The following is a 20846-nucleotide window of genomic DNA, read 5'->3' on the forward strand; positions in this document are numbered from 1 at the left end:
TAGACTTCCAGCCTCCAGAACTCTGAGAAATGAATTTTTATTGTTTATAAGCCACCCAGAATATTTTGTTATAGCGGCCCACACAGACAACGACAAACCTCATGAGGCTGTGTATTACTATTATCACTCCCATTTTACAGGTGTACAATTGAGGCACAGAAAGATTAAAAAACTCACCCAAGATTGTACAGTTAGCTTGGAGGGAGGATTCAGAGTCAGACTCTGTGGCTGAATTGTACATTTTTTAAAATATATTTTTTATTGATTTCAGAGAGGGAGGGAGATAGATAGAAACACCAATGATGAGAGAGGATCATTGATCGGCTGCCTCCTGCACGCCCCATACCGGGATTGAGCCCCCAACCCGGGCATGTGCCCTGACCAGGAATCGAATGGTGACCTCCTAGTTCATAGGTCAATGCTCAACCACTGAGCCAAGCTCAAGTGTACATTTTTTATGCACTTGGCTAGTCAGGGTTCTCCAGAGAAACATAACACACACACACACACACACACACACACACACGGATTTATTATGAGGAATTGGTTCACATGATTATAGAGGCTGAGAAGTCCTATGATTTACCTCTGTAAGCTGGAGGCCCAGAAAGCCAATGCTATAACTCAGTCAGCATCCAATAGCCTGGGGGATAGTGGTTTAAGTCCCAGTCTGAGGGCTGGAGAAGATGACATGAGATGTCCTATCTCAAGCAGGCAGGCAGGAAGCAAGGAAGGACAAATACCTCTTTTCTCCAACTTTTTGGCCTTTTCATTGCTCTCAGTGGATTGAATAAGCTCACCCACAATGGAGAAGGCCATCTCTGCTTTTGACAGAGTCCACTGATTCTAATGCTAATCTCATCCGGAAACCCCTTCATAAACACACCCGAAATAATATTTAATCTGACACCTTTGGGTCCAGTCAAGGTGAAACAAATTAATCATCACAGCTAGACATGAAGATAACCAAAAGAAGAAGAAAAAGGACAAAAGTGAGGAAAGACAGAGGAAGTTAGCCAGAGGTAAATAGGGCATGGATGGAGAAATTAATATGAATCAGGACATTTGAGAGGCAAAACAAGAGAGACAAGAGGAAGGAAATAAATAAATACATATAAATTACATAGAACATCGTTTGGTTTATGAACTGAATAAATGTTAACTATTATTATTATTATTAACATTATTATTATTGCTATATGATGAACAGTGGAACTCTCTCCTTTGTACCACAAGAGACCATCATAAAGACCCATATTGCCTATCAAGTCAGTGCATTCGAAGTTAGCTGGATCTTTGTCTCTTTCTTCCCTCTCTTTGATATTTTGCTGAGGCGAGCCCTAAGGAGGCCATGTTTAACTCAAGGATCTACACTGGTTACTGTCTCTGCAGCTTCTGATTTACTTCCTGGGATTTTTCCCCCCTTTTTTTAATGCTACATCATGAGCATTTTCCTGTAATAAAAATATTTTTCAAAAATGTGACTTGAATGGTTGCTTAATATTTGTCATCTGAATGCCTCAAATTGTTTGCATAAGAAACAGTAATTGTGTGGGGTAGGGTTGCATGGCCTCACAAAGTAACAGGGCTGTCTTGAGAATGAGGTTGGACTTGCACCCCAGCGCCTCATTGAGGGAACCCTTCCTGGCCTTGCAGTATATTTGGAGCAAAGTACTTCCTGACCGGGGTGTTGGAGAAGTAAGGATTGTCACGTGCAGTGTTACTACATGTTCCCTGCACTTTCTGAGGAACAGAATGAGCTTTCTCTTTCAGGGTCAGGATGTGAATGCTGTCCTCAGCATCCCTGTCCTCGGGAAAGGCACACACTCCCTTTTCATGGGAGTTATACAAGCTTCAGGACAATTATGACTACACTGACTTCCATCGGTCCTCAAACCTGCCACATTCTGAGAAACAGAAATAAGGCGACCTTGCCACCATTTGTATTTTAATGAACATTATCATTTACCCTAATAACAATGGCACTTACTGAATGTGTGCCACTTGGCAAGCATCATCTTGCATGCTTTAAATAAATTCTCTTTTTTAGTCTTCCTAAGAAACCCCTGGGAGAGATAGTATCCCTATATTAAAAATAAGAAAACTGAGACTCAGAGTCTGTGGCTTGCCTAAGCTCACAGGACAAATATTTGACAAGTTGGGCCTCAGACTCAGGACTATTTGATCCCTTGACCTTGGGTCCAGGAAAGCCACCTTGGATCCAAGTGCCACTTCCACTTGGGCCTGATCTGAATGACATGTATTCACAATTTATGATGTGCCAAAGATGGCTGCTCAGAGCTCCATTCTGCTCAGATCAGAGCCCTCACCTATCCTTACTATCCCCACAAACCTAACTTCCAGACTGCATCTTTGCTCTCTGCACCCCCTACCGAGGACCAGTGGAATGGCAGTCCAAGAACCCAGTCAACTGAGTATCTGCTGAAAGTCATCCCCAGCCCCACAGGGCACTGTCCGGCAGTATCATAGAGCAAAGTCTGGCTGAGCAAACTTGGAGTCTTCCCTATCTCCCCAGAGTGTCAGAGAGAACCTTGAAGGGCTAGACCCCAGGCCAGGCCCCAGAAGCTCATGTTTTGTGTCTATGAATTCACATCCACCTTGGTATTTAGAATGATTTGCAGAAAAAAGGATGGGGCATGTTAAGGTACTAAAAACATAAAACATTAGGCATTTATTCTAGGTAACATTTTAATTAGTGCTTGCTTAATTGTCAAGTAAAAATCCTCATTCCTTACATGTTCTCTAGAGCTGTATGCATTTCAATATTATTTTTATGTTTAGAATTGACTATAAATTTTGTTCTTTTTTGCTAAGTAAGGTAACTTAAGCTCATTAAGAAGGTTTAAGTATCATAAGTAGGACAAGAAAAAATCTACTATCATTGCACCAGAAGTTGAGAGAGCCAAGATCTTAGGAAAAAAGTGGTAATCACTTATTACTTATTATAATTCATTAAGCTTGTAGGAAATATTTAGATACTTAATTGGCATTTAACAAGATAGCTATAGAGAGTAAATGAGACATTAAATTCTCTTCTTAAATGCCCATTAGGTTTGCTTTAGAAATTAATTGATATCTAATTCATTTGCTATCAACGATTTTATCCTTTGCCAGCTGAGAAGTTCAACATGTAAATGATAAATAAAGGCAGGGGAAGAGGGAACTTATACTTAATGTGCTCTGTGTCAGCCTAATTTTAAAGGTCAAGGTCATCACGGTGCTTTAGTCTCATCAAAAGGGCACTGTCATCGGGCTTAGAGGGAGAGGGACACTGACCATATGCCCAGTTGGACCTGTCCAAACCCTCAACACCAAAGTCCCATGTAATGATGGTAAACAGTACATGAGAGATCCAGAAACCTTCCATGAGGACCAGGTGAGATACCTGTACGTGTTAAAACTAAACACATGGCTTCCGTGAGTTGTTGTGAATGAAATGGAGTGGGCAAGCTGATTGTTTATAAATACCCAAGGGTTGGACCTCAGGAACATGGAGGAGATATGTTTTGTTACTCCAGAAAGTAGAGCAATGAACCAAAATTATAGTGAGGGGAAGCCCCCAGACTTCCCTGAAAGGAAGGACTCATCGCCCCAAATATTGGGGCACTTTTGGGTTTGTCTTAGCTGCAGAAATGCCCCCAAAAGAGCACATTCTTCCTGGAGCAGCTCACAGCCAGTGAATGATTATAGGATGTATAATCACCATGGGACAACTCTGATGGGCCACATATGCTCCCAAAGTATATGTGGAATTGACCGAGGCTTTGTGGGTGCATTACAGTTCAAGCCTTCCATTTGTCCAATCCTGTTCCCTTCCTTTCCATGGATATTGGTTCTTTATCAATATCCCTCACACCAAGCTATCTTACCATCTGTTTTGGATAACCTAATCCATGACATATAGAGAATGATGAGGCTGCGTTTGTTCATTGTAAATGCAGTTATGCACCCTCCCCCTATTTGATGGACCATTAAAGTCTTTCAAAACCTCCCACAAGGACTTCTGGGAGTCATAAGTGACATTTCCCAGGAATTCCTGGTGGGCGTGAGAGGGCTTCAACTCTTTTTAACCTTTCCTATTCTGTCACTATTGCTGTTGCCTCTGCTCTAAGTTAAGTTGCCTATTTTGGGCAACATTTTCTTCTGTGGCAGAAATTGTTAGCTGATCACCTAATCTGTTTTTTCTTCTTTCTCAGCAAAGGACTAGACTACACCCCCAGTTTGCCTTTCAGTCAAGTGTGGTCATGTGATTGAGGGATAGCTAATAGAATGTGAGCAGAGGCAATGTGTACCTTCTTTAGTCCTGGCCACATCTCACAAATGATCCTCTTCCACTGGCAGAATGCAGAGATTTCTGAGACCCAAGATGGAAGAAGCCAGGCTCTCAACATTTGGCGGACATGGAAGGCCTCTCTCAGGTCAGGAATGCCCATTTTCTTAGGTGAGAGATGAATGCCTATTGTCTTAAGTCACCAAAATTGATGGTTTATTAGTTCCAAGAGCTAGTGCTGGCTAAACTAAGATTGCTCCCTTCAGACACTACTGCCCACTGTCAGGCACTCTGCGGGGCACTTCCGACATTTCCCTGGATACCTGCATTTCCTGCCAATCACCACTCCTCCTGTCACTGACAAGACACTATGGACCTTTAGTCTCAAAATGTTCTCAGTGCACAGAAGAAGGGATTTTAAGAATGTGGGGGAGAATAGGTCTCCTTCCTCCATGTTTTTTTGAAATGACCATTTATAGGCATCATTCAGGATAAGGGCATTTTGGCATAAAGGACACAATGGGAACACAGACATAACATCACAAAAGTTCTTAGCATGTTCAAGCTTCATAAATGTTTATTAAGGAATGAGTAAGCAATTGTCTGTATTTTTTGGAATGTTAATTGCATAGAGATTATGCAGATTATGAGGTTGGAGAAGAAGAGCTCTGAAGATGAGGACTATATGCATCAAATGCCACCATAGAGCAGCATCAGAAGGCCAGGTGACATGGGTCAAACTCTGAGAGGTTCTCAAGGAGTCTCATGCCCTGACCCATGCCCTGGATCCTAACAGCTTCTAAGACCCTGATCACAGGTGTAGGGACCCCTGACTATGTCTCCATTTATGGTTCTGGGGCCTACACTTGATTTTAGGACTTAGTCCTTCATTCATTTATTAACTGATCTATTTTAGTCCTCAGTACCTCCTGAACACCTTCCCTAGTTCAGGGTTGATAAAAGGTATAGATGATATAGACACATGTATACACTCCTACACTCAAGGAGCTCACAGTCCAATAAAAGATGCTCTATGGGAAACAGATATTACCAGAAAAATGAACCCACCTTACCCCCAAACCAATCAGACAACTAAGGGAGGTCAATTCCACCTTTCTTACGAGTGTAATTAAATGCTAACTAACAAAGAGTAACCTCAGAAACCTTAATAGACAGCTGTATAACAAAGGGTGGTATGGATAACAGTAGATAGCACAATTGTTTCTTATTCCTATAGGCCTGAAGGGACAGTTTCTCTTTAATGGAGGTCTTATAATTTCCATATAGAAAAATGTACAGATCTTCTGCTTACGGTTCAATGAGTTTTCTTCAAAGGAATACATCTGTGTAACCAAAAGAGGAGATGAAACTTTAAAGGGATGAAGAAGAAAAATAAAGGCAAAAAATGATTCTGCTCAGCATAATAATGCACGGTGTTGACATGAAGGAATCAAAGAATGCCTGTGATATAGTTGGAGGCTGAACCCAGGTGGAAGAAATGCTGGAAGGACTTTTAAAGAACTAGGATATCTAATTTCCCATTTTACCCATTTGGGTGCCTTTTCTATTGTACAACTCTTCCATTTTTTCAAATAATAAAAAGAAGGAGGAGGAGGAGAAAGAGGAGGAGGAGAAGCTCCTCTCTGTGCAAAAACGTGTCGAACTTATACAGAGCTTCGTAAACAAGCGTGGCCCTGTCTATGCCTAGGTGTCAAGGTGTACATAAACAAAAGAAAGGAGCTGAGTCCCATGGTTAGGCCAGCATCCAGGTAGGAGACAGACAATTTCCAAGTGTATATCTGGGAACCAGATTCCAGTGAACTTTCTTTTGAATCACTTACCACAAGAAGAATTTCACATTTCTTTTTTTCTTTTTTAAAATATATTTTATTGATTTTTTACAGAGAGGAAGAGAGAGTGATAGAGAGTTAGAAACATCGGTGAGAGAGAAGCATCGATCAGCTGCTTCCTGCACCTCCTACTGGGGATTTGCCCACAATCAAGGTACATGCCCTTGACTGGAATCGAACTTGGGACCCTTCAGTCCGCAGGTGGGCACTCTATCCACTGAGCCAAACTGGTTAGGGAATAATTTCACATTTCTTGATATATTCATTGCTTTGCTCTCTGGCCCACTGTTCAAGGTGGAAGCACATGCTATGATGGAGTTTGGGGTCCAAGATATTTATTAGGGAACAGTCATCAACACCTGTGGAAGGATGGGGTGGAAGCAACATTGGACAGAGGAAGAAGTTAAATCGTGATGCCAGCCCCAGAAAGGCTCTGCCAACCCTGCAGGGAGCTCCAGAACAAATGGTGCTTGGTCTAGGGGCAGGAGTCCTAGGTAGGACATGACCTTGGGTGAAGCAGCTCTCTGTAGCTGAGGCAGATGCTGAGCTGGATGTTCTCTGCTGACCACACTTCTCTCCTTCCGTGGAGGAATCTGGATAGTGTATCTCTGTGTGGTCTACAATGCTCTAGAGAATAAACCACAGAGGATGAAAACCATGTTTAGTTTTGCTCACCACTGCATCCAGTCCCTAGCAGAGCACCCAACATGTAGTAGATATTCAAAAAAATCTTTGTGGTTGAATTAATTACTCCAACCAAAAGGTAGCCATAAGAACATGATGCCTCCAGGAACTCTCAGAAGTGGAGACTTCTGCTAGTTTTTCCTATATCTTAAAGGGAGACCCCTTAGAAAACTAATTACATAAATTTAAGATAGAATACTCATGTTCTATCAAGGCATAGCAGAAGAGCACTTACATCCAAATGGTAGATTGAAATAAGTGTTCTGTGGAAAGTTCTGGAAGTAGATACATTTTGAGTTGAATTTTGAAAGATAATTTAAAATGTATTAGGTAAGTGGAGGTGACTGGATGTGGGTAAAGAGGTGGTAAAAGAACTGAAACTAAGTAACTGAACAAAGATGTAGCTTATGGTGCTATTGTAGGCAACCACAGAAAATGGAGAGGGGAGGAGGCAAGTTCAGATTTGCTCATGTTTGGTTAGAATGGGGCATCCAGTAGGCAGATGTGTGTGTGTGTTTGAAGCTCAGAGGTGAGATCCAGAACAAAATTATCCAATATCCTCTCAATTTCTCCAATTGAGAAAAACAGGGGTCTTAGAAGAAAACCTGCAGTGCCCAGATATTTAGGGATGAAGGTGAAGGAGAGGGATATGTCATTCAAGGAGTTTTCAGTTACACATAACTGGAGAAACCTGATTTGAACCAGCATAACAACAACAAAATATTACCTTTTCCTTTCACTCATGTCTGCATCTCTCCTCATATCACCTCTTGCTTTGCCGCCTGCATAGATAGGCTCCTTTATCTGATGGGGAGGATCTCAGCCCTCACAAAACAACTGTTCCATCACTAGACAAAAAAAAGTTTTCTCCTGTCAATTCTAGCTAGAAATTTCCAGGCAATGACTGTGATGATAAATCACATATTCTCTTTAAACTGATCACAATGGATGGGAGTATGGAGGGCTATAATTTGTCCCCTATTATTGGTGGTTTCTGTCACCAAAGAAGGGAGAAGAGGTACTAGATGGACAAAAATTATAGATACCATAAGGATTTAGAAAAGGCCAGAATAAACAGCCAGAGAAGAATGATATGAGTATGGGCGAATAAAGCCCAGCAGCTGAGTGAGTCTCAAAGGCCCTTAAACACAAACTCACATAAATCATACATACAGAGACACATATACACACATACACATCTACAAACACAGAGAGACTAAAAAGCAAACAAAAACAGAGATGTGTTTTGACTAGAAGGGTGTACTAGTTTCCTGTGGCTGCCATATACTTAATACAAACTTGGTGACTTAAAACAACAGTAATTCATCCTCTAACAGTCCTGGAGGCCAGAAATTCACAATCCACGTGTCAGCAGGGCCTCCCTTTCTCCTGAAGGTCCAGCAGAGATTCCTTCCTTCTCTCTGCCAACTTCTGGTGGCCCCAGGCCTTTCTTGCCTCACTCTAATCTCTGTCTCCATCTTCGTTGGGCCTTCTTCTCTGTGGGTGTCTTTGTTTCACATCTCCCTGTGCCTTTTTCTCCTAAGAACACCTACCATTGGAGTTTGAGCCTACGCTAGATCCAGGATGATCTTATCTTGAGATCCTTAATTTAATTACATCTGCAAAGACCCATTTTCCAAATAAGATTATATACATAGGTTCCATAGGTTAGGACTTGGACATATCTTTTGGGGAGTCACTATGTAACCCTCTAAATGTGAGGCAAATATAGGAGGCAGATTGGGCCTAAGACATGGAGAGAGGTGGAGACTGGGAAGTATGTTGCCATCTAAAGCTACTTATGTTCACTCTGTGTGGCCAAACAAACATATCCAGGACCCAGATATGACCCAGAGGTACCTAGTTGGAAACCCAGGGCAATCTGGATGCTGTTTTTCATGGGAAATCCTTTAATAGTTATGTCATAGTAAATTCCTAAAGTGCCAATCATAATTGCCGTGACAGATGAAGATGCCAGGTTTTTCTTAAAGCCTGATGTTCAGCTCAAAACTGACTTCACCATCCACTCTTTGCTTCGCAGAAACTGGCAGAGAGATTTTATCCCACATGTAGACTGACAAATGAAGAAGTGGCTGGAGGTCTTCGAGTCTGCACAAACCATACATCTGACTTGAACAAAAAATAAAGCTCAATGGAGTGGCCAGAGCCAGGCCTGCGTTTGTCCTGGCACCATAAGAACTCAGTCTTAGAGCTGCTTTTCCTGGCTGAGTTCTGGGGTCTCATCCTGGGCCTCTGATACCTAGCTCAGTGTACAAAGAGTGATGTGAGAACTTTGGTTCAACAGCCAAAAGCCAGAGGTCATGGACCTAGGCTATCTTCTCTGTCTCAAATCTCCCTCTTCCTAAACCTCTGTTTAGTCACCAGCAGTTGGTATCCTTAAGTTTGCTTCTAGAGAAGCCCTAAGAACATAAGCTAACCCACGTGGTGTGGAGAAGAAGGAGTCGCTTAACAATTAAAAACCAGAAGAAGCTCTGAAAACTCAGATACAGAGACCAGACTGATGGTTTCCAGAGGGAAAGGGAGTTGGGGGACTGAATAAAAAAGGTGAAGAGATTAAGAAGTACAAATGGGTAGTTACAAAATAATCACAGGGATGTAAATTGTTGTAATAAGTATGTACGGTGCCAGGTGGGTACTGGGAGTATCGGGGAATACTTTGTATAGCATATGATTGTCTAACCACCTAATGCTGCACACCTAAAACTAATCTATACATATAAAAGCCTAAGGAACCTTTCAACTGTTCAACTGTTCGCCTGGTAGCTATGACATGCACTGACCACCAGGGGGCAGATGCTCAACACACAGGCATGGAAACATGGAACAGACTGATGAATCTCAGAGGGAAGAGAAGAGGGGGAGGGCAGGAAGAGATTAACCAAAGATCTTATATGCATACTAGAGGTCCGGTGCACAAATCTGTGGGGTCTCTCAGTCTGGCCTGCCAGGATCGTGGGAAACCAGCTCTCTGACTTCCCCTGAGGGGTCCTGGATTGCAAGAGGCTGCAGGCCAGGCGGAGGGACCCCACCAGTGCATGAATCCGTATACTGGGATTCTAGCATAAAATAATATTGAAGTACAAATAGTGGAATTAAGGAATATAAATATTTTTATGGCTCAAAAAAAAAAAAAAAAGAACTAGAGGAAGTTCTTAGTGTTCTGTAAGAATCAGGAGAGGAGGCCACTCATCGGAGTGAGAATGGCCCCAGGAGCATGAATCTAGATTCGGAAGCCCAGGAGGGAAAGAGGTTCCTTAGCATTAAATAAAAGTCTTCTTGTGGGCCAGGATCTGGAACCTGGATTATCCACCTGGCGGCAGGTGTGTCGGAGCCGGCTGCTGTGCATTGCAATGTCAGCAGGCGCTCTTCTCTATGGCAATTCCCAGCAAGCATACAGTGTGATAAAACGTCAGTGACAAATCCAGTGCAATCAGGTGGGAAATCCCCTGAATAACAGCACCTCCTCATCGCTCATCCTGACTTCCTCCCGGGCCCCACTCCTGGTGCACAGAACTCAGCGCTGTTTGGCCTTCCGCTGAGCTATATGCATGAGGAAACTTTGAAAGCTCTTCTCCCTGGGCCCCGGGGCAGTGAGAGGGTTAATCCCGTCATGTCAAGATTCTCCTCAGATGCCAGACCGACTCAGCATCAACTTGACACAGATTTCTTTGGGGGAATCTGGGTTAATCTTTCTGGGCGGGCTGTCCATTTGATGGACAGGAAACCGTTCTGGAGGCGGCCGGCATACCTCCTGCGTGACCCCCACCACCAATCCCAGCCCTGTCTCCGAATTAAAAATTTAAAAGGGCAATTAAATTTTTAAAAAGCAATCTGATGTTTACAGGCCCTCATAGGTAATTTATAAATGCTGCAGTCCAGGTCTGTTTTTGCTAAAAGAATTTAATTTGGAGAGAGGTTTCTGTGGGAATGCGGGATCTGTCCCAGGTGCTCATGGGAGATGAATTGAAAACTGAAACTTGGATGGCTGGGGCAGTGATGACACCCAGCTTCCTGAGAATCTCTTTGATCCTCTGCGCATAGGTGTATGCGCACTAGTTGGGCCAGCCCAAGTTCCTCTGTGTCTGCTTTTACACCTGTGTGCTAAATACATTCATGGAGGCATGGATGCTTAAGGATCCAAAAGATGCTAGACTAAATGCGATGTGGTATCCCTAACTGGATCTTGGAACAGAAAAAAAAAATGGTTAATAGGTGAAAATCTGGTGAAATCCAAATAAAGTGGGCAGTTTAGTTCTTAGTAATGCACCAATGCTGGTTTCCTTGTTTAGACAAAAGTGCCATGGTTATGTCAAATGTGGGGTCAAGGGCACACAGGAACTCTCTGCACTTTGTATTTGCTACTTTTCTGTAAATCTAAACTTATTCCAAAAGAAAAGCTTTATTTTTCTTTAAAATTCTAGAGGTCATCACCTAGTGTTTCCCAACTTTTCTCTGGTCTGAAGATCTGAAAAGTAGTATTTGCACCCAGCCCATCTCTTACAACCACCACCTACTGTGAGGAGAGCAGATTGCAGCCCTGATCCCTTTTATTTTCTCTTTCAGCCTCTTATGTGCTTTGCAATCTTAATTTGTTTTATGTATTAATCGGTTTGTTAATTTTATGTCTGTTTCTCCCAGTAGAATGCAAGCTTTCTGAGAGCAGGTCATGTGGTTACTTCATCTCATCTCCATATCTCTGCTTCCCAGCAGGGTACTTGGCATATAGTGTGCAGTGATAAAATCTTAAATCTAAGAATGGAAGTTCCTGCTTTTCATTTTCTAAGATCCTTCACTTCCGGGGCGGTGGCTCTGGCAGCTGTTTAAATAGACAACAGCAACATTGAGCCTCGAGAGGAGAGTGTGATGTCTCTTTTGAGAGCTCCATGGGACATACTTACTCAACATCTTTGGGTTAAATTTTAGGGAAATGAACAAATAAAACCAGATGGATGGGGCTTCAGGGTTCCATAAGAACTGAGGGGAGAATATGGATGTAGGTGGGGCACGGAGAGAAACAGCCTTGAGGGCAGATGAGAAACTTTCTGAAAATATGAGCATTGGACCTCCAAAAGGTAGGAGAAGAGGAAAGTGAGAAGCAGGAGTCTGAAGAACTGCAAACCAGTGTTCAGGAGGGGTACCTAGATACCTATTGACAGCCTCACTCCAGACAGGACAGGCAAGGTACACTTCCCCTTCAGCTAATCCCTTCTCTACTGTGCTCTGCATTTTATTCTCCCATCTCCCATCACTCTTGCCTCAGAGAGGAAAAGCGCCAAGCGTCCTCTCAACTTCTGATCTTCCATCCCTGTGATGGTCATCAACTTTTCTTCAGTTTTCTAGTAATGATAATCAAGTAATTATGATAGCGATAATTTACTAAGGATCCATTATGTAAAAACTGTAGATATATTCTCACTTATATCCAAATTTGATTGATGTATCTAAAATTTTTAGATTGCTAACATAAATGTTTTACGTTATTTCTGTGTTTATTTTTACAGGTACATGATATTATAACCATAGTAATAAGAATTATTTATATAGTTTTAGTTGTTTTCTTCCAGTTCTTTAATACCATGATTTCCCACTCATGTTTTGTTTGTTGTTTGCTGGTGTATTTGCTGATGTAGAGTCTTCTCTACCAGATCACTTGTAAGAGGAGTTTTCCTTTTAAGTGAATGGCAATGTTCTGAGCATCTGTCATTCTGGAAATGAACTTCTGTTGCTCTTGAACAGGCACATCATATCCATCTTAGCTAAGTAAGGAATTGTTAAATCTAAGTATTTCTTCCTCAACACTTTATAGCCATTGTCTAAAGCATTTAGAGTCGCCTAAAGATCTGAAATCATTGTGGTGTTTGCTTCTTTCCAAATAACTAATTTATATCCATGGTGGATGTTTGTAGCAAAATGTATGTTAACTTTCAAATTCAAAATGATTTAATCAGGCTATGCCTCAACATTGCTATCTTTTTATTGTGTGTATGCTTTTTTATAATACTAGTATAATGAGTTGATCCATTTCTTCATATTTAAAAAAATTTTTTCTTCTCTTCCTTGGTTTTGTCTCTCTGTCTTCCCTTTCCATCCTTTCAGGATTCCTCCTGGGTCTGTCCTCTTTTTCAGTTTTCAGGGGTATATACCTAGGAGTGGACTTGCAGGGTAATAGGATCATTCTATGTTTAAGTTCTGAGGAACAGCCAAACCCTTTCCACAGAGGCCACACCCTTCTGCATTCCCACCAGCAGTGCATGAAAGTTCCAGTGTTTCCACATCCCCACCAGCACTCATTATTTTCCTCAATTATAACCATTCTAGTAGATGTGAAGTAATATCCATGGACCACTTTTGTACATCTCATGGGCTAATAATGTTTTTAAAACATTTTAAAAGTTTGTAAAGCAAATGAAAAAATATTCAAGGCACTGTATATGGTCCTCAAAGACAAAAATATTTACTATCTGGCCCTTACATCAAAAATTTTCTGGCCCTATAGAGCATTGTCCCCATTGCAGAATTACTTACTGGCCAATGCTCTGAGTATCAAATGGGCTAGCTAGTGACTCAACTATAGTTTTAAATTCAGCAATCTTGTGTTTCACCTGCCTCCTTTCTGTACTGGTCTTACATTGTTTCCTGATTTCTCTCACTTTTCAGATGCCATATTCTCTGAAATATTGTTGAAGATGCAACTTCTTGCTTTTCTTATAATGACTCTTTAACACAGAGATGTTTGCTCTAATTATTCTAATAAATCCCCTCCTTTTGACATGCTCTATTCTCTCTAAAGTGATTGAGGAATTTTCTCTCTTTGCTCATCCTGAGAACCAGAATTGGAGCTGACACAGGTTTTGGCAGATGGTGTAGAACCCTATCTGGCTCTTTCAAATAGAGAGCAGTTTAGATTTACTGTTCTTTAATATTGCCAGTTCAGAAATCCAGTAGTCTGGTACAAAGAGCAATGGGGCCCAAGTTAGACAAAATTCATCATCTGACCATTAGGTCCAGTAGTTCCCCTCATTTACTTGGAAATGCCCAAAAGTTCATGACACGATGCCCACCCTCTTTGATGGGCACAGTCACACAGCTGGGAGTTAGCACTGGCAGGAAAAATATTTTTTGTCCAGCCTCCTTGCCAATAATTAGTGTACAGTGCCTGGCATGAAGACCCAGGGTGATTGGTGGAGCCCAGATGTGCCTCCCAAAACATCCACCGTCTTTCCTTCCAATCATCTTTTGTCAATTGATAATGTCATTCTACCCGTTTCTTTTCCAGGTGCTGCTTAGCCAAACTCCTGCTTTACATGTGGGAGGCAATTGCTTGGGTAGGTTCATCCAGAAATCCATTCTCCTGTGAATTATATCTGGCAGGAACTCTTTGATAAATCTGACATATAAATGGCACCCTCCCCTACTTCCCAGGGCTGACATAAAATCTGTCAGTACATCCTGTTGGTAAGTAGCAGGACTATGGGTACAGCAGTAAGCTATTCATGCTCACAGCATCATTTATCGGTAAATCCCAAATTAGATTTAAACTTTAGAGTTTGGAAAGTAACCTTTATAATTTAGAAAAATGATGCATGACCCTCATTACCTATACCTTCAGAAATCTTGGAGGCTGGGAACACAGGGACACAAACCAGACATCGCCAACCTTCTGGCACGAGCTTAGCCCAATTCCAAGCCAAAGCGCCCACAAGAAAACCGAAACGTGTAAACTAATCCCAGATGTCGCAGATGTTAGAAGAAATGTTGTGTTTTCTCAGTACCCAAATTCCTAGATGAATGATGAAAAGGAATCCATATTTCATCTGCATGTTTGACACCATGTAGGTGAAACATCCCATCTAAGACAGTAGGCACTAAACAAATAGAAAGTGAAAAATGTCTGGCTGGCTGACTTGCTGAAAGATGAGATTTTTCACTTCACATCCAGATGTTTGGGCTTCATGGATGCCCTGGCAGAGGCTGCCAAGCTGATTTGTGATCTTTGAGGGAGAGGTGATACGTGAGCAGGGAGCATCATACCAGCGAATGAGTACACGGCCCCGTTGGATGTGAAATGAGGTCTCACTGGCTGCAACCAAGGCATGTGACAGACCCACCGGGCCACTTCCAAGTGCTTCTGACAGACGAACCCTGCATTTGCATACATCTCATCGCGACCCATGCTGAAACGGTTAAGTTATTATTAGTAGCGATAATGGAGTCTTCAGCATGAATGTAGTCGTATATCTAATGTTGTCCCTGCAGATTGTTTTGCTGTTAAGGAGAGAGCCTATCAGGCATAAATATTTATGCCTGGATGACTGTCAGATTCTTTAGTCAGGAACTGGATTGGTCTTAATTAAATCTTGGGGACAAATTGCGGCTCGGTGTTGATTGTACGGCTTTTGGCTTCATTTGAGCATGTCTTCAGACTATCCCCAGGATTCCTGGATGTGAGCCTCTGTTATATGAACGGGCAGGTTCTCTCCTAAGGTGCGTTAGACACTTAGCTGGGTTGGGAAGCAATTGTTTTGAAGGAGACAGGCAGGGCTTTATAGGACCAGATAGAGCAAATGCTACCAACTTAAAACTGACTTCCCAAAGGCAATTTACAAATCGAGCTTATTTTAGGCAGGCACATTTTCCCTATCATTTGGCCCTTTTTATTTTTTTTAAACACTCTAAAAAACATCCTCAGGAAAAAAAACTTATTACAGAGCACTTACAGAGCTTATGCCCAAAGTCATGTTTACAAGCCAATGGGCCTTTGGGATGATGGTCATTCCTGCACCGCCCAGGCCAGGTGGCCTGTACCCTCTGATGTCACAGCCCCACAGCTGGATTATTCAGAGTCGGGCAGGAATCTCTGTTCACCACTTTCTTCTCATTTCCCAGCCCTTTGGTGCCTCCAGATGTTTTAATTACAGAGGAAAGGGAGCGGATGATTCTGGCCATATGTCTCCATTCCACACAAATAAATCTCCTCGCCATCCCATGCAGCTCATGGGGGCTGCGACTGTCCCACCGAAACTGATGCTGTCGGGCCTAATCACCATCTTCAATCCTTCAGTGAGTATGTTAATTCAGGGAACACCGGCTGGGCTGCTGTCCCAGGGAAATACTCAATCTAGAAACAATTAGTCTCACGTCTAGCAAGATGCTGCTCCTGCTCTGGGGAGGTGGGTGCTCACTCAGTCTGAGCAAGAAGAAGCGCACCCATTAGGAATACCTAGCCAGGGTGGGGTCAGAATTTGGGTAGAAATTTTCAGCTGGTACTTTGACATCCCCCATAGCACCTAGTCACTCAGGGGCAAGGCCTTTACTATCAAGTCTACTACAGTGTCCACATGGATGCAAATTATATGAACTATGCAACAAATAATTACATTATAAATATCTTTATTAAATTGTTAACTGTTCTACATTATCTTTCAACAAATGTGTGTTTTTGAGAGTTGGGGGAATCACTATTAGGGATCAGGATGAAGAATTGCAAACTGAGTTCAGACAAAAACAGCACTGGGAGAAATTTGATCAGCTCAGGTGAGGCCTCCCAAGAATGTTAGCTATGGGACATGTTTTGGGATTCCTTCACTCAACAATTGTTGAATGAGAACTTACCACATGCCAGATCCTGTAAATAAAACAATGAGCTTGACAAGAAGGTTCCTGACCTTCAAGAGGAGACAGGAAATGAACAAGCCACACATCAATAAATAAGACAATTTCAGACAACGGCCAATGCTTTGAAGTTAATAAAACAGGACAATTGGATAGAGAAATGGGAGAGGAGAGGTGTGCCTTCAGTGGAGTGCCCAGAGAAGGCCTCCTGGGGGAACAATATTTAGGCTGAGTTCTAGGTAATGAGAAGGCACCAGTCATGTGAGGATCTAAGGCAAGAACATTCTGCACAAAAAGAATTGAAACTGCAAAGTCCCGGAGGCAGAAATGAGCTTTTACACATTGGAAGAATTGAAATTTTGAGCTTCTCAAAGAACTAACAGCAGGTGCCAAGAGAATAGGAACTGTGGTCATCTTGAGGGCAGAGCACAGTCCATCAACCATTCATCATTTATTCACAGAGCTTCCTGCATGGCAGCTCCTCAAGGACTCACGGACTAAGAATCCTGACATTTGGAGGTGCAATGTGCGGTGCTGGGAGAGTCCAAGGAGGTGTGGCATGCAAGGCAGCCCAGGGGAAGCTGGAACTTGAACTGAGAACATGGACATGGCCTTGGGAATCAATGCACTCAGTTAAGACGCAGTCTGGGCAAAGGCACAGTGTGGGTAGAAATTCTGGGAGGCAGCAATGAGCAATTCCTTTAGGGTAAGTGAGCAGACTCAGTGTGAAACCAGGCTCATAGGTCACTGTGGGGCCAGGGTCATATTAATAAGGGCACCCTTTATGTTGTAGGCATTGCAAAGCCGATGACCATGTTAGAGCATGAGATAACATACTTCAAGGTTTTCAGAAGATGGATCCATCAGCACATGCTCTGTGCTATGGAGGAGGAAAGACTTTAAAAGAAAGAGATAAAGGCTGTGATAACAATCCAGATAAGATGAGGGAATGGCATAAATTCCCAAATTTATTATCCATTGCTATATAACAAATTACCACAAAGTTAGTGGCTTAGAAAAACACCAACTCATTAGCTCATAGTTTCCATGGATCACGAGTCTAGCACACTTTCTCTGAGTCATATGTTCAGGGCTCACAAGGCTGGAAATCAGAGTGTTGGCCAGCTGCACCCTTATCTGGAGATTCCACTGGAAGGAGTTCAATTCCAAGCTCCCTGAGGTTGTCCACTTCCTTGTAATTGTAGTGCCGAGGACCCCGTCGCCTTGCTAGCTGCCAACCAGAGAAACCTTCAGCTCCTAGAGGCCACTCACGAATCCCTGACACATGGCTTCCTCCATAATTTGGCCATTTGCTCCTTCCAGGCCAACAAAGAGATCATGTGCTGCACCTTCAGATCACTCTGATTTTGTTTCTAAATTCTATACCCTTTTGAAAAGGACTCACCTGATTAGGTCAGGCCCACCACAGTCATGGGAAGGGTAGCATACAGGGCCTTCACACTGGGAGGGGAGGTAGGAATCATACCACCTTAGAATTCTGCCTATCACATCCCTAAACCCAGTGGTAGCTATTGAGCTGTGAGGCCAGAGATGTCTCCAGAAGTGTCACTTGAAAGAGTCTAAGATATGGTCCTGAGAGCTTCTCCCTTCAGAAAAGTCCAAATTCATCTGCTCCAAGCTGTCCCCCACCCCAGGCCCAGGAGCCTCCTCACTAGACAGTCCATGGGAAATACTCACAAGCATAATTTTCATTTTAACCAAAGACCTAATTCTACATGACATCACAATCTCCCTTTTAAGCTGCCAGGTTTTTTCAAGCCTTTGCTCTTTTTTACAAACGTATTTACTTCCCACTTGAGGGGCCCCGGCCCCAAGTCCTGGACAGCCTGGGAGGGCCTTGCAGCACAGGCCCTCTTTGAAAAGACAAGGGATTCGTGCAGCGCTGTGAGCCTTTGCCTCTGGGAGTCTTCCTTTCAGTCCCTAACGGACTGCCTCCACAGTTCCCTGCATACATTAAAGAAAATGTATGGGTGCAAGAGCCTAGAATTCAACAGCTCATAACTACAATTAACCACCATTAATTAATGGCTGTGAGATAAATGAGCCATGCGATCCGTTTATTCCTGGGTTGTAAGTATTTAAATTCACAGCAGGATGCAAACCCATTTTTCACCACCGTGAATTTAAAACGAGTTTGAATTAGGGCTGCCTGTTGCGGAGGCAGGTAACAATTTCCTCTGGGTGGTTTACTGTGAACTGGACAGAGGCCACAGAGGCAAAGAGTCTCACACACAGCAGATGTAGGGTGGGGGGTCTGAGCACAGGCCTTCCTAAAGTAATGAGAACTGCTGTGCGGTGTGACTGATTTTGTGCTGGGCTGGGAAATGTCGAGGCAGTGTCTGATGTTAATTTTCACCATATCCCTGTGAAGGACATTTTTATCTCTGTTTTATACTCAAAAAAATTAATGCTCAAATTGGTTAAGCACTGCTATAGAAACAAAGCTTTTCTTCTCAATTTCTAGATTTCTTCCCGGATGCTCTGAAGGCATACCTTTGAATGACTTTGCCCCTAATTTTTACATATCATCCATTGCCTGTGTCCTGACTTCCCAAATAATCAAAACTTCCCAAATAATAACTGAATATTCTGGTTGTCCTAAGGTTACTGATCGATCAATTGAACATTGATAAGATGCAGAAGACAAGGAAAGGGGAAGATTTCTATCTCACTTAATAGAAAACAAAATGAAACAAGAGTTATTTTTCCCCACGAAGATGTTTATTAATTATGAAGGGAGAAATAGTAAGTTTACAGTGAAGAAACTTGGCATTCATGGTCTTAACCAAGTGATCAAGGTCAGCATCACCAGTGACAAGACTTATTAACATCATGTACCTTGACACAAAAAAAAGGAGAAAACATCACTTCTGTGGTATTTATGCCCCAAATGGCTAACTTCAATCTGATTATAAGGGGAAAAATTAGATGAACTCAAAATGAGGGTATTCTACAAAATAACTGACCAATACTCTTCAAGAGTGTCAAGGTCATGAAAGGCAAGGAAAGACTAATCAATTAGCACAATTGAGAGACTAAGGAAGCATGACAACTAGATGCTATGTAAGATCCTGGAATAGAGAAAGGACATTAGTGAGAAACCTAATGAAATTCTAACACAGTGTTTAGTTCAGCTAATATTATTATCTCAATAATACCATTGTCTTAATTTTCTGGTTTTGTTAACTATGCCATGTTTATAAAAGATGTTAATATTAGGAGAAACTGAATGAAAGGATATACGGGAATTCCATTCTGTTTTGTAAGTTGTTTCAAAATAAAAAAAAAATTAAGTAAAATGGTATCTTAAAACAAAATTTAGGGTTTTGTCCAATCAGATCATTTTCCTGAAAAAGTGTTCTGTTTGCATAGGCATGAAGAAGCCGCTCTATTTAAAAAAGAAATGTTTAATTCAGCTACATTTCCTAAATTCAAATGTTTCTGGATCAGAAGAAAATACGTCCTATTGATTCAGAAAACAATTTGAAAACACACGTAAATTCTGCTTGAGAATTTGTGGGACTGGCATGAGGTTAGTAACATATGTTCTCGCCCATTGTAAACTTGGCACTCACATGGCGATATTCTGCTTGGTTAGAAAGCTGCTAGCAGGTCAGAGAGGGGCAGCAGCATGGATTGACTTCAGTGAAATAAATCAGAGAAAGACAAAAACCATATGATTTCACTTGTAAGTGGAATCTAAACAACAACCCAACAAAGGGAGGGTATTCAACCTGCCCATCCATTGTGAGTGTCCGCATTCCCATCTAAGCCAAGAATCAGGCTGACTTTCTTTCCCTCTCAGCAAAATGGCGAGATACTAGCTCCAAAATATTCAAATATTCTGAAAGGGAAAGAGTGCCAGTTGCAAATATTGTTTTATTTATCTCATGAAATATGTATTTCCAAATGCAGAAGGCTGACCAGACACATCCTTTTCGAATGCAAAAACAGACCTGCTAGCAGAAGAAAAAGCCTTCATACCATACTGGTAAATGGGATGTGAGCCACGATGGAGAAAGTACAAGCAGAAGCACTTCCCAGCCATCCAGATTCAGATATTTACCTGGACAACCTGCTGTTCTCCCAGACAATGCCAGGGACTGGAAGAGGCATGTGGGCAGACAAAGGGCTCAGGCAGGCACTGCTGTGATGTGCAGGTAAGTGTGTGATAGTTGGCTCCCTCAGGAAGGAATGGGGAAGATGTGTCCTGATTTGTAGCATCTGCCACTTTCTGTGGTGTAAATATTTTCATGGTACCAATGTGACATGGACTAGTTTGCACAATTCCTGAAAAATGAACACTATGCTTTTATCAGCTGGTACAAGCCAGCTCCAGCACAATGCTGGGCACTGCTGACCCTCTT

The sequence above is a fragment of the Myotis yumanensis genome, unplaced genomic scaffold (genome assembly GCF_028538775.1).
Source record: "Myotis yumanensis isolate MYYU_CA2020_CCGP unplaced genomic scaffold, mMyoYum1.0.hap1 SCAF_7, whole genome shotgun sequence".
NCBI classification, from domain to species: Eukaryota; Metazoa; Chordata; class Mammalia; order Chiroptera; family Vespertilionidae; genus Myotis; species Myotis yumanensis.